The following is a 26,183-nucleotide window of genomic DNA, read 5'->3' on the forward strand; positions in this document are numbered from 1 at the left end:
AGCCCACACAGATCCCTGCTGCTTTCTTTTTTTTGTCAGTTTTCATGGACTATTGATCTGCATAAAAAGGTGGTTGCAGAGTGCAGAAAAAGTTGCAATCCCAGACTCCCTCACAGCCAAGGGAGTAAGCTGCCAATCCTTCCAGTATACTGCACTTCTGACACAGTATATACAGTGGGGGAAGAGTATTGGGTGCATTTTCTATCTTCCTCTATCTGGCAAACATCTGTGCTTCTATAATTGCCTGTATGTCTGTGACTGTGTTATTTTATAATATTTTGATAAATCACTGTAAAGGAACAATAGCAGCAGTCACAGATGAGACCATCAAATTGAGTGTCAACAACATCCACCAGAAACTTACAGGGGAAGCTGAGGCAGTCGGCTGAAGTTTTTTTTTTTTTTTTTTTTTTTTTTTTTAAGATTTTTAGGTATTTTTATGTTGTCTTTGATATTCTTTTTTTAATACTTTTCATTTTTTTCTTTCATTTTTCTTTATTAAGAAATTTTCTATTTACTCTACATACTATCCACAGATCCCCCCTCCTCCCTCCTCTCACCCACAGCCTTCTTTCCCAAGCCACCCTGCATCCCCACATCCCCCAAATCGATGTCTCCCATGGGGAGTCAGCAGAGCCCAGCTCACTGAGCCTAGGCAGGTCCAAGCCCCTTCCCACTGCACCAAGGCTGTGCAAGGTGTCACACCACAGGCACCGGGTTCCAGAAGTCTGCCCATAGACCAGGGACAGATCCCGATCCCCCTGCCTGGGTGCCCCCCAAACAGTTGGAGCCAAACAACCGTCTTCCATATCCAGAGGGCCTAGTCCAGTCCCATGGGGCCTCCACACCCACCAGTTCACAGTTCATGGGTTTCCACTAGTGTTGGTGAGGGACGTCGATATCATGATGGCTGAAGTTCTTTATTTAGCTTTTTTTCCTGTGGGTAAATTTCCCATGGCTGAACTCTTGGAATCTCTTTCTTGCTGAAGGCATTGTTAACATCACAGGCGAAATAAAGTAACATCTTTTGCAAATGTTTGGCCATCTAGTTATTTCCAAAGACCCAAAGATTTTACACTTGTTCTGTTTCTTCCTTACTCCCCTTTGTGTCACAGGGTAAGGACATGCAATCAGTTCCCAAACATGATCTTGCAGGACACTTTACACGGCCGTGTTTTGTCCTGAAGGGGTGGAGCAACCCTGCTTCCGATCTTCAGAGCCCACACTTAGTGAGCTGAAACAGCAAAAGAAGATTTAGCATTCAATAAAATGCATACCACAACTGAAGTTTTCCTCAGTCTCTTTCTTTCACCTGATTTAAGCATTCTAAAATCCATCCAAACTAATAAGATTTTAGCCTGACATGTGGTGAAGAGTAATTTTTAAAAAAGATACTTTTAGGTTTAACATAAGGAGTGGCAGGTGGTCCGGAAAGCAGCACAATGTGTCTTTTCTGGTAGGGTGGTTTTAGGAGTCTGACATTCTTGTGAGTCGACAAATAAATGGGATATAGATATTTTAAACTGTCAGGTTATATCAATGAATACTTATGAAAAAAATGAAAGCATGCTGAGCTATTGTTATGTCACTCATTGGCATTAAATCTAAGAATTTATGTGGAAAGAATAAAATAAAGTTTACAAATGAAGATCAGCCTCAGTGACTATCTGGGATTCAAGCTTAAATTCAGTACTCTTTCTAACTAGATTTATCTTTAGTGAAAAATTTGTCTTTTCTCTTAAACACAGAGCACTAATTAACCTTTTTATACTACAACACGAATAGCTGAGATAATGTAACAAATCAGCTAAATAATCTTAATAATTCAAAAAGAGGAATATAGTAAACTGTTGACATACTTGTATAGCCAGAATTATAATTAAAATGTGACATTAATTAGTGTGCAAAATATGAGAAGAAATGAAATACTATTCATTTTCTTTGTTAGTAAATTGGATGGCCTTTAAAAGTTATGACATCTGACTAGATTTCAGATTTGAAGAGCATAGGGTGAAACTGAGCTATGTCTGTAGTTGCTTTTATAATACATGGAAACTCATAAAATATAGTGGTGTGTGGTGAGAATAAAATAATAACCTGTCTGACTTTTTTAACATGGAAGAAAATGAAGCTAGAACATATTTCAATAATTGCAAACTAATTTATAATAAAAGACAATAAAGAGAGAAATTAAAGAGTAGACATCAATTACAGATGGCCTGAAGGCAATAATCCCAAATGTTCCTAATTTGATTTTTTTTTTTTTTTCCGAGACAGGGTTTCTCTGTGTAGCTTTGCGCCTCTCCTGGAACTCACTTGGTAGCCCAGGCTGGCCTTGAACTCACAGAGATCCACCTGGCTCTGCCTCCTGAGTGCTGGGATTAAAGGCGTGTGCCACCACTGCCCGGCTTTTCCTAATTTGATTTCAATGGTATTTTGAAAACCTACAAATGTAACTGGCTATGTTCCAAGTGTTAATAGAAATTAAAAAATTTTTTTCTCAAATAGGTATTTGTAACACATTAGCTTATTTTTTAATTGCATTGAGTAAATCAATTTTGAATAAAGAAAGCAATTTTTATAATAACCTAAGATTTTCTATTTGTTTTTTTCAATTTAATTTTATTATTAATTTTTCTTTTATTCATTTTGTATACTAACCACAGTTTGCCCTCCCTCCCATCCTCCTGCTCCCCACAACCTCCCCCAACCCACCCCCATCCACTCCTCAGAAAGGGTAAGAACTGCCCTGGGAAGTCAACAAAGCCTTGCAAGTTCAGTTGAGGCTGGACCAAGACCTCCTCATGCGCATCAAGGCTGAGCAAGGCATCCCACCAATTGGAATGGGGTTCAAAAAACCATGCACCCTAAGCGAGAATCATACCCCTAGACCAATGAGCCCTCCGTAAGTGAAACAGTTGTGAAGCTTATCTCCTTAAGGGGCCCCCTGGCAGTAGGATCAGGATCCATCTTTTGTGTATGAGTAGACTTTTTGGAGCCCACTACCTGTGGTGGGACACTTTGCACAGCCTTGAGTCAGGGGGAGGGGCTTAAACCTGCCTCTACTGAATGTACCAAGCTCTGCTGACTCCCCATGGGAGGCCTTATCTTACTATAGGAGGCAATGGGGGGTGGGTTGGGGAAGGGGGGGCTAGAGGAGCAGTGGGAGGAGGGAAGAGGGGGATCTGTGATTGGTATGGAAAATGAATAAAAATTTTTCAAAAAAAAATCATTATATTAAAAAAAATGCACCATGGATATATCCTGGTCGAACTGCCAGGGTTCACACAAACAGACTAGGCTACAAAACTGTCGCCCACATTCAGAGGTCCCCAGCTGTCAGTCTAGTGTCCCTGTGCTCCCACAAGTTAAGGTCATCTGTCTCTGTGGGTTACCAGTGATGTTCTTTACCCCTTTTGCTCCTATAATCCCTCTTCCCTCTTCAACTGGATTCCCTTAGCTTGGCCTGGTGCTTGGATATAGGTCTTTGCATCTGCTTCCATCAGTTACTGGATGAAGGTTCTATGATGATAGGGTATTCACCGATTTGATTACAGGGGAAGTCCAGTTCAGGCACCTTCTCCACTATTGCTCAAGATCTTATGTCTTAATTAATTATAAAGCACAAAAATTACTTTTCTTAAAGTTCCAGAAGCTGGGAGATCTAAGATCAAGGCAGATGCAGGTACACTTGCCTTTCAGGAGACAATCTAAGAGCTGTATTATCCAGTGGTATTCTGTGGGTTTTCAAAATACTATTGAAATCTAATTAGTAGTCTGTGATTATTCACTTTGGGACATCTGTAATTATTATCTACTCTTTACTTTCCCTCTTCATTGCTTTTTATTATTTTGCTCATTATTAAAACGTTTTAGCTTTGTTTTTTATAATGTTACACAATTCAAATCCAGGTGACTATTTTATTCTCATGTGTCCTCATAAGTCAGGCAAAGCAAAGCCTTAGTGAAATCTCTTCTACAGAGGCCTTGCTTCTATTCTCAGGAGAAAATCCTCAATGAGCCTTTTTATACCCCATCTCTTAATATGGCACACAGGCTATTTTGAAAGAGGGTATGGGCATGACAAGGGTATGATAGAGAGAAAAAGTGAAAACAGGGGACATTTGGGTAGTATATAAACAAAATATTGCAATTAATATTTCACCTTAATTCATCCTTGGTCAAAAATCAATTTCTGAGGATGTCTTAGGTTTTAGGAGGTAACTAACTATGCTTGCCTAGTTGAACTGTTGTGGCACCAAACTGCCTTCTATGTATTTTGGTTTATATCTAAAGACAAATAATAATAATCTTAGCCTTAGTTTGACCAGCTTCTCTTTGCAATGAATAGTGGTAAACATAGAGGGGCATGGCTGCTTATAGAGTGCTCAGTCCTAACTAGGGCATTTCTACTATCCACTCTCAGGCTCATGGGAAGAGAATCATGGAAGACAGAGTGGAATATAAGAGCTGAAAGACAGTGATAAGAGGTATGAAATGCTATTGTCTGGGTGTGACACAGCCAGTATAATAACGATTTCATAACAGCTAAAATTGTCTGTAATGGGCCTCTGAAGGATTGCATGTGTCTACAGTCAAATATGCATGAAAGCCCTATTCTTCGTTGCTAACCATGATGGATGCCAGGAGACAGGCAGACCTTGTCTTCAGTTAGTATGTACTGATGATTTCTCCAGGCTCCCTTGGATAGCTCCAACACTATGGCGACATTGATTTTGCAATGAGTCACAAAACAATACAAAAAAAATTGTATTTGTAAAGGATCTCTAGAGGAACAGAACTTAAAGAATGAACTAGTAGGGGGGTTATTAAATTAGCTTGCAGGCTGTGGTCTAATTAGTCCAACAATGGCTGTCTACCAATGGAAGGTCCAATAACCCAGTAGTTGTTAGGTCCACAAGGCTGGATATCTGAGCTGGTCTTCAGTACACCCTAGAATCCAGAAGTAGACACTAATGCCTGTGAAGGAACTGACTTGCTAGCAAGAACAAGAGCAAGCAGACAAAGACATAGTTCCTTCTTTTATGTCCTTTATATAGGCTGCCAGAAGAAATTATGATCCAGTTTAAAGATGAATATTCCTACCTCAAAAGATTTGGATTAAAGGTTTAAGGAAAAAAAAAAAAAAAACAGCAAAACCTCTCACAGGTGTGACCAGTCATTTGGGTTTTAGTTAATTCTAGATGGAGTCAAGGTAACATTCAAGAATGGCTATCATAGATACAAATGGGGAAAGGTATTCTTAGGGAGAAAATGGTGATTAAAAGCTCTGGGTGACACAAGGATGGCAGAGGTGACCGTAATTAAAATTTCTATGAATGTATAAAACATCAAAGGACACATTTTTTTAGTACAAGCTACTTTTAAAGAGTCCACAAATGTGTGTGTATGTTGTATTTGTGTGTGTATATATGTATATATATGTATATATGTATATATATGTATATATGTATATATATAGTGTGTATATATATAGTATGTGTGTGTGTGTGTGTGTGTGTGTGTGTGCGTGTGTGTGTGTGTGTGTGTACATGTGTCTGTGTGGTGTATGAGTGTGTGGAGGCCAGAGGCTAAATTCAGAAATCTGTCTCTAGCGAGCTTTTTTATTTATTTATTTATTTATTTATTTATTTATTTATTTATTTATTTCAGAGAGAGACATTTACTAAACGTCAACCTTTTCCTTTTAGCTCATTTAACTACCCACTGAGCTCCAGACACCTACCTACATCCACCTCCCAAGTAATAAGATTATAGAGAAGTGTCATCTTTCACCAGCTGAAAATACCAACTCAGATTCTCATAATTTGTGGAGCAAGCCCTTTAGCCAAATAAACCATCTCTCTGCCCAGATCTCTTATTCTTTCCCTTCACATATATGAATGACAAGTCAAAAAAAGACAGTTAACACTTTTATAGGATTATCATTTTTTATTTCATGACAGTATATTCAGACAAAATGTCATTGCTTAACTCTCCTGTAGAATGCTGTTAGAGTTTTGCTTACTACAGTCATCAAATATAGAAGACCTGATGTAACAAGTCTCTAAAACAGCAGAGAATAAGCCAATTAAAAATAAAATCTATTTTGTTGTCTTTAAATTTTGTATCTATTATTCCTTCAAATACTTAATATTTTATTGTTAGTTGCCATCATACACCACTAATTTTCATCTTGTTTTGTAAAATATATTTGAATTCTGTCTTTGATTTTAGAATCAAAGATATAAAATGTTCAAACTTAATGAGAATAATAATACATCAAGACTTCTTCCTTTACAACATACCTTTTATTGAAGGTGACATGGATCAAACAGCAAAATCAGTGTCAAAAGTCTAATCTACATGACCATTTTACTTATTATATGACCTCGGATTCTGGTTCTGCATTTAGATGGGCATTTCATTTGCTATATGGCTCAATATTACTTTAGATTGCTTTGATATTAATTATACTATATTCAGTTCAATTGTATGAATTGGAAATATATTACAATGCCTTTCTTAAGGTCATAATTTTTAAATGTATTGATTACTTTCCTATAAATCATTTAATGATCAATACAGAACAGATTTCTCCCCCTTCCACTTCGGAGTTTTAGTATGATACAAGAGTTATGCATTTACATGTTTATAGACAAAGATATGGTCTTAATAATACTTTTTTCCTTTGATGAAGTAACAATAGGTATTTTCATTTCTTTTGTTTGTTTGTTTGTTTTGTTGTGTTTTGTTTTGTTTTTCGAGACAAGGTTTCTCTGTGTAGCTTTGCACCTCTCCTGGAACTCACTTGGTAGCCCAGGCTGGCCTCGAACTCACAGAGATCCGCCTGGCTCTGCCTCCCGAGTGCTGGGATTAAAGGCGTGCGCCCCCACCGCCCGGCTAAGGTATTTTAATTTCTTTGTCAAACTTTTCTGTAACTCAGGAGGCTATTCAAAAATTAAAATGTTACAAATAAAAGTATTCCAGAAAGTTAATATGTGACAGAAAATGACAAAAATTGTAACATTAAGAACATTAATAGTGTGATTGTGTGCATGCATGTATATTAAAGAGTAAAGAATTTTGGGATTTGACTTAAGATATGTCAGTTTAAATGGAGCATTATAACTACAACATACCTTATATAATCTTAATAGCTTCCACACAAAATACTTACAGAACATACAGAGAACAAGAAGAGAAGAAAACAAAACATGCTGCTACAAGAAGAGTAGAATCATCAAGGTATGATGTGCTCATCTGTAAGACAGAACTAGGGGAGTGGAGGGAGGGAGATCCTGAGACCAAGATCATCCTCGGCTTTGTAGCAAATTTGAGTCATACCTGAGATATTTGAAACCCTGCCTCAAAACTGACAAAAAAACCCACAAACCATCAATGGATCCCAGAGCTGAAGAGTGTAAGATTAAAAAACATCCAGAACAGCGTAATGTTATCCTCTTTTATAACAAAAGTCATTTCAATGAAAATGCATGGAAAATCCGTTAGATAGTGAATGGAGAGATTGGTTAAAAAGAGGCTAATCAACTGTGTGGTAAAGCTAAAGACATATAATTATAGTAATATATATGCTCCCAATACCAGAACTCTTTACTATAAAAAGGGAAAAAGAATGGAGAAATTGACAGAAATACATTAATAGAAGGAGTCTTGTGTCCCTGATTTCAACAGATATTTTTAATAGAAATACATTAACAAAGAAAAGAATAAGAAAATCCTGAATTTGAACAAAACTACTGAGTACTTGAATGCAAGATACACAGAACATAAATATAGCCAAGCATTGTTTTAAATAGGCCAAGGATTAGGAAACAAGTTGATTGGGATACACAATCATATTTACTATTATTTACATAAACATCTCTTGGACAGGTTGTATGATCATGTCTTCACAAATCTAATGGGTTTAATCACGCCAAGTTTCTCTTCTGTCAGCAATATAATATAAAGATATATATACTAGTAAAAAACCTGGAAACTTCACAATATGTAAAAATTTAATATTTTACTTTCAATAATCATTTAATCAGAAAAGGGGTAAAAAGGTAAGCTGGAAAAATATCTCAAGACAAAATAAAATTCTATAGTTGAGACTGTGAGAAGCAGAAAAAGACAGAACCAATATGTAACCATGTACACTTACATTTTAATAATACCTCAAATGAATACAGAAATATACTTTAAAGAAATATAACAGAATCAAAGACAACATTTAGGAAAAAGGCAAAAATATTACATTTAGATTAAATATCTAGACAATAATAGATGATAAATAATGATAGATAGATGATAGATGGATAGATAGATATAAATTAGATATATCATAGGTAACAGCAACAGTAAACAATTGAACAATGTTTGTTATTCAACAAAATAAAGAGACATGATAAGTCTTTAGTGGATTGTTTAAAAGAGAGAAGACTGATCAGGCAAAATTAGGAAAGATATCACCATATAAGTGCAAAAATAAAACATCATAAGAAAATATGAATTATCACAAGCATCTAAACTACCATGGCTAAATTTTGAAGAGACAAAAAAAAAAAGACTGAAACAAGTGAAGACAGTGAAACAAAACATGAGCAAAATTAAAACCAAGAGACCAATGGTTAAACGGCTTCACTCGTGAATTGTCATCATATTTAGATAACTAAAACCAATTTTATCCATTTTCTAAAACACTGAGGAAACTGGAACATTTCCTCATTCTTTATGAGATCAGGTTTTACTTGATACTAAAGTAGTCAAAGATACCGTGTGAAAATAAAACAGCCAATAATTTTGTCTCATTTGTTCCTTTTTCAATGTATTTCTGTATGTGTTATTGAATTTCTCAACAGTATTTTGTTTCTTTCTTCAGACCTTTTTAACATTTCTTGCAAGACAACTTATTATATATCATATCAGAAAAAAATACTTCTCCATTACTACTGAGGGATAATTTTAAAGAGTGCAGAATTTTCTAGGTTGGTGGAATTTTTTTTCCTTCTCACTATCTTGACTGTTTTATCCATTTTATTTTCTTTTGTGCTTGCATGATTTCCCAAGAAAAGTCTGGGTCTAATTTTTATCTTTCTCCTCTGGATAAGGTAATCTTTTTCCTTGAACTTCTAAGATTCATTACTTATGTTTGGTTTTCTGTAATTTGAGAATTGCAAACGTGTGTCTGTGTTATTATTTATTTATGTATGTATTTATTTATTTTTCGGTTTGGTTTTGTTTGTTTGTTTGCTTTTTTGGCATTTACTTAAATGTACCTTGGTGTCTTGGATCTTGGTTTGATGCTTGGCACTGATGTAGAAAACCAACTCCTTGTTGCACATCTTTCTTCTGTCCCCTTCTTTCTGCCTGTTCTGGCATTTTGACTGGGCAATTGAAATCTATTGTACTTGTCTCACATCCGTTTCTGTCCAATGAGAGGGCTTTGTCTGCTTTTATTTTTCAGGTTTGGAGGTCTCTACTGACAAGTCTGAAGCTCAGAAACTGATTTCCATCCATGTCTGGCTTCCTAATAAGCCCAACATGGGCTGGTACTTCCGTTTTCTTCTCTCTTGAATTCTCAGCCATTTGTTTACCTTTATCATCTGTGTTTTCATGCCATCTTATCCATCCATTATAATTTTTTTGTATATTAATTATAGTTGCTTTCGAATGCTATTTACAATGCCCGTGCCTTATACGATTCTTATGTTTTCTCTATTTCTTCAGAACGTGTTTTTTGTTGTTGTTGTTTTGTTTCTATTTTTTTTTAGTTGTTTGTAATCACTATTTTTTTTTACAGCAAATCATAGGTATTATTTAATGGAACTGGTATAAGCAGGAGTTGGTTGATGTGGCAAGATCAGGGTAGGAGCACTTAGCAGCCTCATGATGATGCCTCCATGTTTTGATGCTGTTTGGACTCTGCAGTGTGAACCTCAAAGGGGCTCCTTGAACTTCTCTCCTCTAAGTAGACAAAAACGGCTAGTGTGATTCTGAGCTGGATCACTTATGCTTTGGGGATACCTGGCAGGTTCCGCTGTGGTTAATTAGTTTCTCTAGAGATTAACCGTTTTTAAGAAGAGAGAATCCTGTATATTTTTATATGGCCCTCCCTCTCCTCTCCCTTGTGGTAAAAGGGGAGATAGTGGGAGGTGGGTTGCGTACTTTGCTGCTGCTTTCCTGCTGTTAGCTGTCAGAACATGGTCAAGCTGGTGGAGATAAATCATGCAATATTGTGGGGACTTATGCTGCAACTCCCTTGGAAGTTTTAATTCAGAATAGATTGCATTGAGCCTCGAGCAATTTTTCCATTCTCAATCCAGGTTTTCTCTATTCTTTGGTGACTCTTCCCATCTTTTCTCTATTCATACTACCAGTACAATGGAGTGTGGTTTTCCCAGAGTCCTTGACTATAGAAAACATCTAAAAAGAATAGTTGTTTGTTAAGCTATGCTCTGCTTCTTACTTGTTAGAACACAATGAGAATCTCCAAGCTTCACGGTGTCTACACACCTTCAGCTGATTTCAATGTGAGAGGATTTGTTTCTAAAACATTAACATACATCCTACAACAATTAGAAAATCATAAGTCTTCTTTCTGCTTCTTTATGGCTAGATCAACTAGACGGGCATTAATGTATTATGAAATTATCCTAATTAGATCCATTTCACACATCTTTACCTTTAGTTTTTAGGACTGTCTAATTCTTTCGGGTATTTAATGACAGACTGCAGGAAGATTAAGATAGATTAATATGCAACAGCTTGTGAACAATCCACACTCTTTGGGGAAGTCTCACAAAAACTATTTACTTCTATAAAGATGCATTTGTTAATTTTATTATCAAAATTTAGGTATTCAAATGAAATCATCTGGGTTGCTTCTTAAAATGCAGACTTCTGGGATATACAATTACTGCTAGAGATTCAGTGTGGCATATCTTGATTGGAGTCCAAGTATCTTTATTTAGAATCTGATCAAAACAATCTGAATTGATTCCAACATAGGTAACCTTTTAGCTTGGTTTTAGAAAACACTGTTAAAGTATCTCTTAGAATGCCCACCCTAGTTGATTGTCTTTGAGGGAGTGAAAGGAGGAAACAGATGTTTTCTTTATAAATTTTGAATATGACTTGTCTTAAAGACAGTCTTTCTTATGGACAACCAAGCTCTCTTTTATCATTTACATTTGGAACAATAATGAAATTACTTCCAACAAAAAATGAATATAAATGGTTATTTCTTATATAAAAATCTTCTTTTATGTCAATCCATAATAAAATTTTTTGCCTCATGCTGAACCTTCCATTCCTTTTACATTTGGAGGCTCCGGGTAGTTAAAACCTGTAATTATAGTCCCCACAGCAAACAATGTTTAAATTCACTCCACTCCTTACCAAATTCTAAATGTGAGCTCTGATTTCCCATGGTTGCTTAGTTACATTTTTTGTTTGTCCAAATAAATCTGATTAAAATAATAAAATGTGAGCACACTCATATAACAGCAAAGCAAGACCTTTGACTATTTAGAGGCACATGCTGTCCCTTGTTTTTGTTCCAAACTAGAAGTTCAGATGAATTTTCGTGTCTTTTTCAGTTGCAGCAGAGATACGTCGAGATCGGATATTTCCATTGTGGCCCCAAATACAATGCCTCCCACGCCTCTTGCTTATCTTGCCTGTGCAGCATTGTGCCTCTTCTCTCATCAGAGATTTCAGGAAGAACTTTTGTTCCTCATTAGCCAAAATAAAGTGGCATTGGAGAAAGGAAAGTAATGATTATTCATGTTACCTCTTGCACCTAACAAATGTGCCAAAGCCTGGTTGAAATGAACACGATGGCCATAGAGCTAATTTTTAGAAAATTATTCATGACTTACAAAAGTAGTCCTTTCACCCCAAGTGATATCAAATAAGATCACTCAGGGTGGCATATGGGTTGTCTGGAGAATTCAAATCTAGTTCATTCATGAGCCTAGAACAGCATCAAAGTTCACATGAGTACTGGCTCAGCAGGGCTCCAGCCCTTGAAATCTTGGAGCCTCTATAAATTTAGCAAAAAAACAATATTTAAAGAGATCTGAGAAGAAACTTTTAGGTCCCTTCTGACATGGCCTGTGATACTACAGCAGTACTTATACCAGATTTTGCTGGTAAATGAAGATACAGAAGAGTTCAGATTCAACAGTTACATAATATCTAAGATAATCATTGAAATTCATAAATGGAAATTACAGTAGTTCTGTATCATGGCAGTAACTTTTGTAAAAACCCACTAGCATGTGTTGAGGTCTCACTTGAGTTGCTGGTCCATGTTTCTTTTCAATTTAGGTGAAAATTTAGTTTGTAATCCTAGCTTGGTTACCTTTAAGAGTGAACAGTTTATAATCATTCCAAGTCTGTGTCATGCAACATGGATGGTATGGCTGCTCATGAGCGTGCCTCACCTGGTAAAATTGCTATATGAGTCATTTTTAATAATTGTTTTCATTGGTGGAGGTGGTGATGTATAAAAATAATATATAAGCCTAGCAGAAATGATGATGCTAGCACACCACTCATCTGGACATGGCTTGCAGTCTAATGCTCTGCTCCTCTCTCACTCTAGTGACAAACCACACATTCCCCTGGGTTCTGTAAAAGAAGCAACATCTCTCTGCAGTTACTCGCCACTTTATTTATTTATTTTTTATATGTAGCACATTCTGGTGTATTCATAGTTGCCTTGCCCCTCTGGCTACTTTCCAGGTTAAGTGAGCCAAGCAGAAAAGCACACAGTGTTGGTGAGTCCCTCTCTCCACTGTATTTTCTAAAATAACTTGAGCCCTACCACTAAGCTGCTTTATGATGTGTATCTAATTACTTGAGTTTCTGTTCTTCAGGTTTTGTTTTAGTTTTAGTTTTAACAAGGAAATAAGATAATATTGAACTTGGAAGTTCACTATATTGAAATGGGACTGGGTGTTCAAAGATCATGGCATCATTTATTAATCATGCTTAACTTCCCTTTGCCCAGTGCACACAGATTCCCCTCCAGTCACATTAAAGTATGATCATACCTTTAAATGTGACTCAATTAACCTCTTTTAATTTTCATAAGCAAATAAATATGTGTTTCTGCATCTTTGGGAATTTTAGTTCATACAATCAATATTTTTTTACTTCCTCCTGAAATTTGAAAAATACTTTAAATTTTGTTCTGTCATATATACAATATATTTATTAAAGGTAGTTTTCACATTTGAACATATATAACTAAACATAATTTTTAAAGTTGATATGTTAAATTATATTTCAATTATTGTAAGATGGGTGTTAAAAATATCTTCAAATAGAAAACATGGGACTCAGGTTCTATCCTGTTTAGTAAACAGGGTGTACATGAAGATTCATATATCAACCTGCAACTTTTAATTGTAGAGCTTGAGAAAAGTAATTCAAAAGACATCTCTGAACTATCATATGTTTAAAATGAATATTAGAAATTCATTTCATAGGATTATTATAAACATTAAAAGACTTTTTAAGGCAGCAAGTACTACATGTCCATATCTGTTCATAGCTTGTACCTTAGTGTTTACCAAAGTACCAGCTTGTGTCATCTCCTTAAGATGAAAGTGCCAACTGTCTGTCAGTGAGAGAAGGGAATCCATCACCAAATATTTCCCTCATTTTTTTTTTAGGAGTAGTTTTTTTTTTTTTAAGTCTAATTGAAGTTAGTAGTTGAACTGAATTGCAACAGCCCAGATGAATAAACTGCTCATTAACCTACTCCATAGAGTCTACACCATCATCCATGTTCAATTTCCATAGTCTCCAATGTATGTTTCCAAATCAATCATTTGCATTCAACCTTTACCTTGAATCTATGCCTCTGTGACTACATCCTAAACAATGGCTTTTAGTTAATATGTGGACATCAGTAAAGAGTGGTCTAATGTACAGTAAGGAGCATAAAGCACTATGTTAAGCTCTTTTCAAACATTATCTCATTTATTCTTCACAAACAGCTTTATGAGTTCAAGATACTATTTATTTCCAACTTTCAAATGAGAATCAAAAGTAATAGGAAATGCTGATCCAATTGCCAATATGGCACAGCTGCTGCTTATAAGTTCATATTGAATTTCAGTTTATTTCAGTGTTCATGTCTTTATTCTTACTTGAATGCTTTCCTTTGACAGTTGCAACTTACGTTCTACATAGCTCATACCTGGAGAGACCACCCAACATGTCAGCCACATACTTCACCACAGTAGGAAATAGAAGCAAGGCCACTTTCACTGTGCCTTTTTGTTTCACAGTGTTAATCCACTCAATATATGTCTCAGTATAATGATAGCAGAGAGAGTTCTGAACTCAGCTTTATTTCTTACATCTTAGATAAGTCATGACCATACTTCACAGGCCCTGCTCTCTCTTTAAATCTTTCAGCATGGCTAACTCAATAACCAAACAGCTAGCATTACAGGTAAGAAAGATTAAATGGGCATATTATTTTGACATTGGAGTTAAATATAACTGGTGAAAAAGGTAAACTGTATTGTTTAGTTTCTCCATATTTTAGTTAACTGCAAACATCATAAACTAAGAAATGTAAACAGCTAATAAAAGTAAGTTTATAAAGAAAATAAAAGATAAAAGTACATGTTCATAGACATTATACTATATCTAAGTTTATATTTTAGGGCACAAAAGATTCCAGTATTCAGTGCTATAAAAACATTAGAGATGGTTTGTGATGTGACTTTTGAAACATAATTCTGAACAGAAGTCACAATGATAAAAGCAGTTTTAATATAATTATAAACCTAGGCATGTTAATACTTTTCTGAAGATGATACATGGAAATTACCAGACCCCCTACAAGATTCTGGAAGAGTATTCACATCAGTTTATCAAATAGATGCATAAAATAAATCCTTCTGGGAACTCAGAAGAGTAAGAAAATCATATTTTTTTTTGGAAAGAAAAATCTGAAGGCACAAAAATGTTGTATAACCTCCTCAAGGTCACAAAGACAATCTGTGAAGGATCCAGGAACAGTGGCCAAATCTTTTGGACGCATTGTCCAATGTTCAATCCACCATACCTTACTCTCTCCATGGTGTACAATTTGCTCCTGAGATGAAGTCATTCAGATGTGCTCTTTGGCAAAGTGGGCTATCAAAGGTAGCAGGAGACTCCTCTACTTTCAAAGTCTTCTCTGCATCAGGTCCAGCAGGAATTCTGGAATCTTTGTCATTCTGCCACAGCACAACCCCCCATAGAGATACTCCAGCAGGTGGGGCTCTGAGTGCCCACAGAGCATGCTAAGCCTTTACATACACTGTTTTTTGGTATGGAACATCTGTGAATTTGAAGAGTGAACAGATGGTGCTGAAACATGCCAGCTACAGTCCTTCTTTCCTAACTGCATTCCTCGTCTAGTACCCACAAGCCATGGACCCTGTATGTCTCTAAAGCAAGTGGGAAGAACTAAAAAAATGTCATTTTTGAAAAGGAAATTGTTTTACTGAACTCGTCTCATCCCTGGTGTTAACTAACACTAAAAGTATGCCACTTCAGTTTTCTGTTGTCAGCTAGCTGTGGGAACATATGGCCAACTGAAGAAAGACTCATTTGATTGGAGAAGTCACTTTTACTCCATAAATATTATTTTAATTGTGTTTGTAATATATGAAAGTTGGAAAGTTATAGGGCTTTATACTAAAAAAAAATGCTAGAAGGCATCTTTCAAAATATCTTTAGGCTTATTTCATTCTTCGGTATCTCAGTAAAGTCCAGATGAACTTTTAGTCCAGTATTTGTTAATATATTAGAAACTTTGTCTTAGCCAGTGCTTGTAGAAATACTGTGAACAGTTGACAATATGTTCATGTGTAGGACAATTTATTGAGGCCCATTTTATCCTCATTTACCGGGGTATTATACACTTTCTGCTTGAACTAAAGACAATGTAGCAGGAATCTTAGAAGATCTTATTAATAAAAACAAACCTGAGGCTAGTTATTGGAGTGAACTGTGAAAGATCAGAGAGACAGAACAAGCCACAGCTAACCTTACCTGGCCAACTTCTCAGCTGGTCTTGCTTCCTCAGACTGGAAGCCTCTGAGTCCTCATACCTGAATGGCTCTCAGCTGAACTGTGCTGCTCAAAACCTAAATGCTTAACCAGCCAAATGCTTAACCGGCCAAATGCTTCTAGTTTCTGGTCCTCACACCTTAAATACCTTTCTGCTTTCTACCATCACTCCCTGGGATTAAAGGCTGGCTTTCTGGGGTTAAAGGCGTGAGTCACCATGCTTGGCTGTATCCTTGAACAGATGGATTTCTGCCTCTGGAATGCTAGGATTAAAGGCGTGTGCTACCACTGCCTAACCTTTATGTTTAGTATTGTGGCTGTTCTGTCTCTGACCCCAGATAAGTTTATTAGGGTGCACAATATTTTGGGGAACACAATACCACCACAAGACAGCATCATTTTAATTTAAAATAATTAAATGTTTGCATTTGATATCAATATTGACTTACAAAATAATGACTCTCATTCTTGTTAGTGGACAAAATCTTGAAAGAGTTTTAGGAGCTTCCTTTCCTTGGTAAAAATCTAGATGTAGTAGTTAGAATCATTGTCACCATCACAGAGTCCATACTAGCTCCCTAGCCTCCTCCTATTCCATTGACCACCATGTTATTGAATATTAATTACAAGCACATAGGTTTTTGGGTAATAAAAATACAACTGAGGAAGAGAACAAATGCAGGAGTCAGATAATGCAAAGATGTGCTGTGAAAGGCTCTTTTACAAAGGGCATGGCTGCTGTATGCCTGGACTCTCGGTAGCTATGGTTATTTGTACAAGAACAGAACAATATCAAGCCAGTCCAAGCATCCAGGATGGATGTGGAGGGACTCCTGAGTAGCTATTGGCAATTGATAGCTGATGAGAGATATAGAGTTGCTTGTCTTTTGAGGCTGACACTGGCAGACTGCACATGACCTAATGGATGACCTCCATAGCCATGCACTAATTGGATTCAGTGGATTATTATGACAATGCTTCCTTGAAGAGTAAAAAAAAAAAAAACACCTAAAAAACTTCAACACCAGATATGAGAAGCCATCCTTTCAATTATTCATCAGGATTGTTCAAGATTCTCAAAATATATAGGCTATTGCTATAGCCTTTGGCCGTCCAAACCCCAAAGGTAGATTGTAAGTCCCTATTGCTGAGGACACCATGCCATTTCAGACTAAGGATCCAGAGGCCCATGATTTGGAACTGACCTGGATGCCTCTTCCCCGAGAACTAGCTTTTTTTGGTACAAAAAAAATTGCCAAGCCAGCTTCTAACAAAAGGAAGCAACTAACAATGCTACACAAATATGATGCCTATGGACCATAACAGCCATGAACAAAGTAAGGATGTAGTAGTGGCTCATATACCTTGTTGGTTACTGACAGATTTCTAATTAGATTTAAGATCCACTCAACAGGAAGGAAATCATGCCTGATACTGGAAGCCTAGCCAAATTATCAGGACTAATGAATCAGGGATCTTGGGGGAGAACCTACAATCATCACTGCATTAAACCAGTATATTCTCTAACTACCCTAAATCCTTATATACTTCTAAATATTTGTCCTTATGCCAATAGATAAGTGTAGTCCTCACTCCTGATAAAGGAACTTCTCTTTAAAACATATAGAGATCATTAGAGCCAATAAAAACCAATCAAAATGCAGAGCTTTGTAGTCTGGTCCTAATGGATACATCTACAAACAACTCCCACATAAGTCTGAAGAAACATTGCAGGAGAGAGGTAAGAAAGATTATAAGAATCAGATTATCAGATAGTTTATGTGAGAATGTCTCCTAGTAATGTCAGAATCCACATCCATAAAGATCCATCATCTTGACTGCATAAACACGTGTTGAACAAGGATGGCAGCAATAGACATGCCCAAGAGACTGGGGAAAAGCCTGTGAGGCTTCAACTCTGCATGTAAAGAACAATAGGCAAATAAAAAATGCTGAGAGTAGTAGGAATAGTCTTCCCCATGGAAAAGCTCTGAAAACATACATATAAATATTCTATAGACTGAGCAGATCATATTTAGGAACACACACACACAAACACACATATAGCAACAATTTATAAAATTGAGTTTGTAATTAACAAAATAAAATTGAAATGAATTTGAAAGAGATTAAGAAGTATATGGGAGGGTGAAGGAGAAGGAAATGGAAGGGAGAAGTGATGTAATTGTTTTGTAAAAAGAAAAAAAGACTTGAAGTAGAAAGAAAAATATATTTGAGAAGAGAGCCAGGTGCTTTGGAGGGAAGGAATGGGGATTGGACGCTACTGAAATGCACTGTTGTGCTAGAGAGGTGGCTTAGTGGTTAAGAGCATGTAATTTTTAAAGAAAACTAGTGGTTGAATCTCAGCAGCCACTTTGGGCAGTTCACAGTTGCTTTTAGCTCTATCTCTGCACAATATGTTATCCACTTTTGGCTTTCTTGGGCCGCTACTCTCAGGTACACCCATCAAGTACACATACACACATATGCACATACATATACATCACTAAAAGTAGTAGATTAAATCTTTTAAAAGATGGATTGTATACATTTATGGAGGTGTCAAGGAACAAATGAACACACACACACACACACACATACATAATTTAAATTGAGAGTGAAAGAACTGAGACTCTTACCTCTATATAAACTTCATTCTATCATTGAGATAAATAAGTAACAGATTCATAAATATAAACACAATAGGAGATAGTATTTATAAAATAAAATGTCAACATATACACAGAACTGGAGAAAGCGATTCACTTTGTAATGCATGGTAAGGAAGTAAACCATTCGAAAAGTTGCACTTTCACATTTTTTTAAGAAGGAAGAGAAATGGAAGATAATGATGCAATTAATTCTTCAAGAATTGGCAAGAAATCTAATATAGAAGATATAACTCAGCAAGGGGATAATATAGATGCTAGTTAAGAATTCAGAATTTTGAAGTCACAAAGGTCCTTATCTTGTTTTAATTAGTAAACAAACCATCAAAACACTTAAAGTTCTGTATCATTTCACCTGATGCAAATAAATACAACTGTGCACAAATAACATGGTCTGAATTCAAGAGATATGTTCTCACAGATTATTTAGACATAATATAGACACATTTTTGCCACCTGCCCAAAACACCAAACTATAGTAGTTATCATAAATTGAACACAACCACACAAGCACTGCCTAAAATCCAGGTCAAAAGGATTGGGGTTATCTTTCCCCTTGTTCTGGGAAGAATGCCTTTTATGTCCTGAGTTCCATCCTCATAGATAAATGGTTGCTGTCTTAGTCTGCGCAGCCTGCTCTAACAGATGGAATAAACAATTGGTTCTTTCCTTACATCTCTGAGACTAGCAGTCACTGTTTGAGCTGTTAACACACTCAGATTCTCCCTGGTTGCCGAAACTCACATTCTTATCTTGACTTTTCCTGTGTGTGTATATGGATAGAAGAAAGCTTTGTTGCCTCTGCTTCTAGTAAGCATGCCAGTTCTATAAAGAGTTCTAGATTTTGCTTTCAGTGAATAATTACTTCCTTATACATCCTGTCTCTAAATATAAGCCCACTAGGAGCCAGGGCTTTTGAAAAGATTTTAAGGGAACACAATAATACGTTACATTAAGTATTTTTTTTAACTGAACATGATAGATATCTTATCTGTTCATTTTATGTAACAGTAATTTGTTTGTTTTCTACCGAAACATAGTATTAAGAATACGTACACACGTGTATATGTTTGCATGTATGTATAATAGCATAATATAACCATTATTCAGTAAACATCTAAGGAAATTCTCATTTGGGAGTCCCTACAAATACTACCACTGTAAAGGTTATACTGGGTGTTTTGAAGAAATTCCTCAGCACTTACAGTGATTAAAAGCAAGATCACTGAGATTCAAGGTGCCTATGTTCAGCTTCATTATGTCCTATGGATCATTTTTCCAAAACTGCTTTACTATTTTTAGATTCATGCCGTCAGTATTGAAGCCTTCTCATTCCATTCCATATTTAACTCAATACATTTTTCTCTTTCAACTGGGCTATTTAGATGGGTACATTATGATTTAGTTTGTATTTCTTTGATATGTGTGTATGAGTAATATGCACTATGTGGTTTCTTTATTAAGTTAATTATTGGGTTTACTGTTTACTGGTGGTCATTAATATAATATAAATTAATATAAAAACAGTACACAAAGAAGCTATCAGAACTTCTTTTGGAAGAAATAAGCATTGGTATCATTCAGAACCTTGATTGACTATAGTATTGTCAGATGGTTAGAAGGTCAGGTCCATAAATGTCACAGATCTATGCTTTGATGCAAAGATTCCCAAGAGTATGAAACTTGGTGTGTCCTCATTTCTCCCTCATTTTGCTCATATGCTTCAGCTTCTTGCTAATAGCACAATTTCCCTGTTAAAGAGAAATACTTCATACTTAATATAATGTTTTCATTATTTTTAAACTTCTTAAAACATTTAATAATGAAATTCATTGAAAAGTTAGAGTTGTAGAATGCATTCTGGAGATGCATCTTCATTGGCAGAGTGATTATCTGAAATTTGTGAGGCTTTGGGTTTAATACTTTGCACCACTATGCAGGAATTGGGTGATTGTAGACACCTGTAATCCCAGCACTCAGAATGTGGAAGCATGGAGATAAAGTGTTTAAGGTCATCATAAAAAATGAGGAATTCAAGGCCAGCCTGGACTATGTCATGTCAGACTCTGTATTTAAAAACAGGAAGAATCAATCTCTATCTCTGTCTCTGTCTCCCTCCCTCCCTCCCTCCCTCCCTTCCTCCCTCCCTCCCTTCCCCTCCTCTCTTTCTCTCTCATTACAAAAGGTAGGTGTCAGATATAAATATACCTCAGAGCTACACCATTTCTCTACTCTGCACAAGACCAGTTTCCTTTCCAGCACACATAATAATAAATACAGCAGTGAAGCTTTAAGAGAAGGTGATCATTCTTACCCAGCAGTCAGCTTTCAAAGGGACAAGAAATAGGCCTGGTAGAGAAGTTCTCTGATCCTATACACTTGGGAGGCCGGGACAGGAGGGCTGTCCTAGGCTCCAAACAAGGAAGCCTGGACTACATCCTAAGTTTCAGGCGACAGAATAATGCACAGTCAGATAGTAGAGCACTTGCTTAGCATTAGAGAGATAGAAGTCAGGAAGACAGGCAGGCAGGCAGGCAGGCAGGCAGGCAGACAGAAAGACAGACAGGAAGAAAGAAAGAAAGAAAGAAAGAAAGAAAGAAAGAAAGAAAGAAAGAAAGAAAGAAAGAAAGAAAGAAAGGAAGGAAGGAAGGAAGGAAGAAAAAGGAAAGAAAGAAGAAAGAAAGAAAGAAAGAAAGAAAGAAAGAAAGAAAGAAAGAAAGAAAGAAAGGTTATATTTTATAAAAAGTAGGAAAGTAACTTTTTCTAAAAGAAATGTATTTTTCAAAGACACTTTGAAAGTGGTTATTTGAACTGTTTCTTCTTAATCAGTTGTACTGTATCAACATGCTATGAAAGTACTTACTTCTGCCATTTAAAAATCTAGAAATATAAATTTCTAACCACATCATAAGTCTAAAGATTTGCCTATTTGGATTTATGTGTTAAAATGTAATACTACAACATTTTCTGATTAGTTAGCCAAGATAATTTATTTATTAAGGAAGACTGACTTTTAAAGCCTAGACTTCACCAAAAAGCCCAGAATTGTTGAATTAATGGACAAATAAAATGAATGTCATCCTTGTTCCACATCTCGACGCAAACCGATGGGCGAGCCGCGCTGTAAAAGTTGCCTTAATGGCTGAGGGGTCACCAACTGGATCAGGCCCTCTGAGTGGGTGAGACAGTTGATTGGCCTGATCTGTTTGGGAGGCATCCAGGCAGTGGCACCGGGTCCTGTGCTCACTGCATGAGTTGGCTGTTTGAAACCTGGGGCCTATGCAGGGTCCCTTGGCTCGGCCTGGGAGGAGGGGACTGGACCTACCTGGACTGAGTCCACCAGGTTGATCTCAGTCTGTGGGGAAGGCTTTGCCCTGGAGGAGATTGGAATGGGGGCGGGCTGGGGGGAAGGTGAGGGAGGGAGGGGAGAGAACAAGGGAATCTGTGGCTGATATGTAGAACTGAATTGTATTGCAAAATAAAAATTAAAAAAAAATAAATGTCATAAAAATAAAGCTTTCTAAATACCCTTTCAAAATTTTAATATTTTTTAAAAGGTATTTTCATCCAAGAAGACTGCTTTAAAAAACAGATTAAATTATGACACAAAAATCTAGTTATAATCCCAATTCCCAAGTTAAAATTTCTAAAACTTCTAAAATTTTTAAAGATATGACTGTAAGTAAAATAAGAATATTTATTTACTACTACAATTTTTTCATAATTTTATTAAATTATTTTCAAATCTTACACCATTATCAACATATTAACTGGATATAATTAGAAATCAATATATATATATATGTATATATATATATGTTACCTAATTAGAAATGAATACATATATAGTATATATTGATATTTGTTTTATACTATCATATATACATATGTAGAATTTTGATAGAATAAATGGGATTAATAAGAAAGGCAGATAATGAGAAACTGTTAAATATAAGATAAGTTACTCAGTAGCAATAAGATTGGGAAGAACTATGAATCAGTTACTGCCAAGCATTAAATTTGATAAAGTATCCCTGACTAAATAGTTAGGATATGAATGAGGTGTTATCTCTGGGAAGAAGGCAATAAAACTCACTTACACAACACACTTAAATATCCTTATGACTTCATTTCCTAGTGTTGATTATAAATCCAAATCCAGATGTAGAATAGGAAGTTTTAATAGCTCCATCATGAAGTTGGATATAGGGTTCACTCCTTGATCTGTTTATGAGAGAATCATCACCATTAACTCAAAGCCGTGAAGGTGTAACCTATTGATTTCTGATTTGATTTGATGTCTGCTTCCATAAGAGGGAGCTCATGTCCAGTAGTGTGTACCTGGTCAAAGGACAATGGCTGGGAGGTCATAGGCATGGAGTTTACTTACCACTTTTGAAGCACTAAAAAGAAACATTGTCAACCTGCCTCTTGATGTTTGTTTTTATACCCAGATAAATGTTGTCCTCAGCCTGGATCAAATAAGTTTTCCTTTGTAACATACAGTTGTAAATACAGACATCTGACCCATCAAAGCTGAGGACAAGTGACTGATCAGAGCTTGGTATTAAAAGACACTTAAATGTCTCACCCATTCAGAGGGCCTGATCCAGTTGGGGACCCCTCAGCCATTGGTTCATAGTTCATGTGTTTCCATTCATTTGGCTATTTGTCCCTGTGCTTTATCCAACCTTGGTCTCAACAATTCTTGCTCATATGAACCCTCGTCTTTCTCACTAATTGGACTCCCAGAGCTCTACCCGGGGCCTAGCCATGGATCTCTGCATCCAGATCACTCAGTGGTTGGATGGGGTTTCTAGCACGACAATTAGGGTGTTTGGCCATGAGTAGGTCAGTTCGGGCTGTTTCTCGACCATTACCAGCAGTCTGTTGTGGGGTTATCTTTGTGGATTTCTGTGGGCCTCTCTAGCACTTTGTTTCTTCCTATTCTCATGTGGTCTTCATTTATCCTGGTCTCCTATTCCTTGTTCTCCCTCTCTGTTGTTGATCCAGCTGGGATCTCCCGCTCCCCTAAGCTCTCTTTCCCTCGACCTTCATTACCCCCACTCATGTCCAGGCTCTTCATGTATATCTCTTCCATTTCTCCGTCATTGGGCAATCCCCATGTCTTTCTTTGGGTCCTGTTTTCCAGGTAGCTTCCCTGGTGATGTGAGTAGCAGTCCAGTTATCCTTGTTCCACATCTAGTATCCTCCTATGAGTGAGTACATACCATGTTTGGTGAGACAGTTGATTGGCTTGATCTGTTTGGGAGGCATCCAGGCAGTGGGACTGGGTCCTGTGCTCATTGCATGAGTTGGCTGTTTGAAACCTGGGGCCTATGCAGGGTCGCTTGGCTCGGCCTGGGAGGAGGGAACTGGACCTGCTTGGACTGAGTCTACCAGGTTGATCTCAGTCTGCGGGGGAGGCTTTGCCCTGGAGGAGATGGGAATAGGGGGTGGGCTGGGGAGAAGGTGAGGGGTTGGGAGGGGGAAGAACAAGGGAATCCGTGGCTGAAATGTAGAACTGAACTGTATTGCAAAATAAAAAAAAAAAAAAAGACACTTAAATGACCCTCTCCAAGGTTCAGGGACCATTGCAGAAGATATGGCAGAAAGAATGTTAAAAACCAGGGATTATGGAGGGAGGCAGTACAACTGTCTATTATCAACATGCTATTTTCATGACATGCATGAACTCTCAACACCTATGTTTTCCTGCAGAGGGCTTCCATCAAACATGACCAGTAAAGATTCAGTCAAAGGTGGCAGAGGGGCTCATGGAATATACAATACCCAAGGGAACTAATGACCGATGATTGCTGGAAGAAAATCCATTTTTGTCTTCATTGATGTAACCACTGTTGCTATCTTAAGTGAATCAAATAGCAAAAACATAAGCAAGAAATAGAAAGATGTGAAAATGGAATAGAGATTTGGTGAGAGGAAGAGAATGAGAGAATAAAAAGAGGTGAGAATTGGAGTATGACAAGAATATGCTACATACATTTATGAAACTGTCAAAAATAAATTAATAAAAAAGTCCACAGAAACAAAACATGAGAGGGAGAACAGTACTGGAGTGTAAACAACAGGAATCCTGAGAAGGGAAGTGAAAGGAACATGTGAGGGGCCTCCGGAAGTTTACAAAAGTAGGCAGAGAGACAGGATGAAGAATGTGGCAAGAGAATCAACAAAAATCAATAGTGTTGGAAAATGTCATAATGAAATCTAATACTGTGTATTCAGATTTGAAGCTTAAAATTATAGAAGTAAAACAAAAGCAGTTAAAAGATCTTCCAAATAATATGTGATGTCCAAGTGAGGAGGAATGACTCGAGTGTTTAGGCTGGGTGAAATCCCAATTCTTGACAAAGAGCTGTGGAGAAACCAGAGAAATCCATGATCATGAAGACAGTAATTATGAAAGAGGAAAAATTCAGAGAGCCAGTGTTCCGACTGTAAAGTTTAGAAAACGACCATAAAAGTAAATATTATCTTCTGGTTAGATAGAGGGAAGACAATAGAGCTGTCAACAAGAGCTGGCTAGATAGCTCAGAGGGTAAAGGTACTTACCTGAGGTAGAGCCCAAGGACACACACAGTAGAAAAAGAAAACTGACTTAGTTACACGGTCCTCTTAGCCACACATGTCCTCTGTGGTGCAAGTATACATTGATACACTACACTACACACACACACACATACACACACACACACACACACACACATATACACACATACACACACAAATATACATATAATTTTAAAATATGCCAAATTTGTGGTAATTGCATGGATCAAAATGGTATATATTGACCTGAGAATGCTCTCATAAACCTGATAACATAGGAATTGAGAGATAAGGGCAGGATGATCAAGAGTTAAAGCTGGCTTGCTCTACATAGGGCTATAAATGCTAGACCAATTTAAGAAAACCCTATTTAAAATATTTAAAAATAATATGCCCAATGTATGGTGTACATAACTATTTTGAAGTATGTATTTACTTACAGGTTAATGTAACTGATATATTAAGCTAGTCGATACATGCATCACCTAACATATGTATCTTATTTGTTATGAGTGCACACTTGAAATTTCCTCTTTAACATATTTTCTAATATGTAATCCACCATTATTAACTCCAGTTATCATATAAATCTCTCTATTGAACTTTATTCTTTTTGTCTAACTAAAATTTCAGACTGTGCTTAGCATCACTTCACTTCCTCATTCCCTTCTAGATTTGATAACTGCCACTTTATTTTATTTATGTGAGTTTTGCTTTTTAGATGCCACATATGTATAAGATCATGTGATAGTTCTCTTCATATACCTTCCTTATTACATGTAGCTGTGTCTACAGGGTTTACCCATGTCTACTTAAACGATGAAACTTCTTCTTTCAAAAGACTGAACAATATTT

The sequence above is a fragment of the Peromyscus eremicus genome, chromosome 5, assembly GCF_949786415.1.
Source record: "Peromyscus eremicus chromosome 5, PerEre_H2_v1, whole genome shotgun sequence".
Lineage (NCBI taxonomy): Eukaryota > Metazoa > Chordata > Mammalia > Rodentia > Cricetidae > Peromyscus > Peromyscus eremicus.